Source organism: Fukomys damarensis, unplaced genomic scaffold (genome assembly GCF_012274545.1).
Source record: "Fukomys damarensis isolate Sample0158 unplaced genomic scaffold, DMR_v1.0_HiC HiC_scaffold_18, whole genome shotgun sequence".
Lineage (NCBI taxonomy): Eukaryota > Metazoa > Chordata > Mammalia > Rodentia > Bathyergidae > Fukomys > Fukomys damarensis.
The window spans coordinates 43,861,973-43,863,373 of NW_022900930.1; positions in this window are offsets into that span (position 1 = coordinate 43,861,973).

Sequence of the window (1,401 nt, forward strand, 5' to 3'; positions counted from 1 at the left end):
TCTATTCTCACCTGCTGTTTGCTCCAAAATCAAGCGTGGAGATGCGCTGTGGTGCCCTTGCTGGGTTCCTGGCCATCCCTGCATAAGCCTGGCCCTCAGCAGAGCCCAGACACAGAACCGTCTCACATGTTCGGCCTCTGAGTTACTACTTGGGATGTGGTGGAAACGGGGTTCATGGGGAGCCCTCCCCTGAGAATTTTGTTTCTACTGCAACTCTGAATTTGCTGAACACCTCAGTCTTGGGCTACCTCTGAAAAGGGGGATATGGCTTGGTTTTGGGGTTTAGGGTTTGTTCCTCTGGGGGGCATTTAAAAAAACTGTACTGAGGATCCAATCCAAGGATGCTCTACAGCTGAGCTGCATTTTGAGACAAGGTCTCACTAAAAGTTACCAAGGTGGGGCTCAAACTCTGATCCTCCTGCCTCAGCCTTCCAAATACAGTAGCTGGAGTCACAGGCATGTGCACCTGACCTGGCTTCTCCATTTCATTTGTCTTTAGCTTAGGTCTGCTCTTGGTGGCTATCCAGAAAGATGGCTTTTGTACACATGGTACCATGACCTCGGCTCTTAGAAATGCTTGAGTGGGGGACTGTGAGAGACCAAAATCTTATTTTTCCCCATTTCTCCACACCCAGGCCTCTTCCAGGAACAGCCCCACTCCCCTATCATGCCTGCACCCGCGGCAGGGCCCAGTCAGGACACAGACTTGTGTCTTAGGCCCTGTCAGCCCAAGGCCCTGTTTTGCTGTGTGCTGCCCTGGGTTTCTGGATTCAGGATGACCAAGAGTTCCTATTTTAGTGCTTTTCAGAAAACAAGAGAATTTTAGCCCTGGTCTCCTAGATTATAATATCCCATCTCACTGGCTATCTGACAGCAAGCACTTTAAGCCCTGCTTAAGGTGGGTGCCAGATGGAGAAGGGTAGTATACACTGACCTGTACATCACAGAGCTAGAGGCTGCCCAGCTCAGCTGTCCACGGTATGAACACTCCTGGTGCTCACTGAGGGAGGTGGAAGGAAGGCCCAGGGCGCAGAACACCTGGTGCCTACAAACTTCCTTCCTCTTACTTCTTAGGACGCTGAAGAGGGAAACCTAAGGAAAATCTAGCGCCACCCAGGCCACTCCAAAGTGTGTGAACTTCACTTCATTTACCCTAGAGGACAGTGGCGGGGTGTCGGGGGGGGTCACAGAGCTGACTTTGGAATCAGGTCCACATTTGCTCAAAGACTCTCGAGCTATCCACGCAACTTTGAACAAGCCACTTTCTGAGACTCGGCTTTCTGGTCTTCCCGCAAATATAATTCCTAGACCTGTTGGGGTGTTCTTGCTGTACTTGATGGTGCGCCTGGCTCCGCCCCAGCCCAACCACGCCCCTCCCCGCTCCCCGCCCAGCCCTAAGCT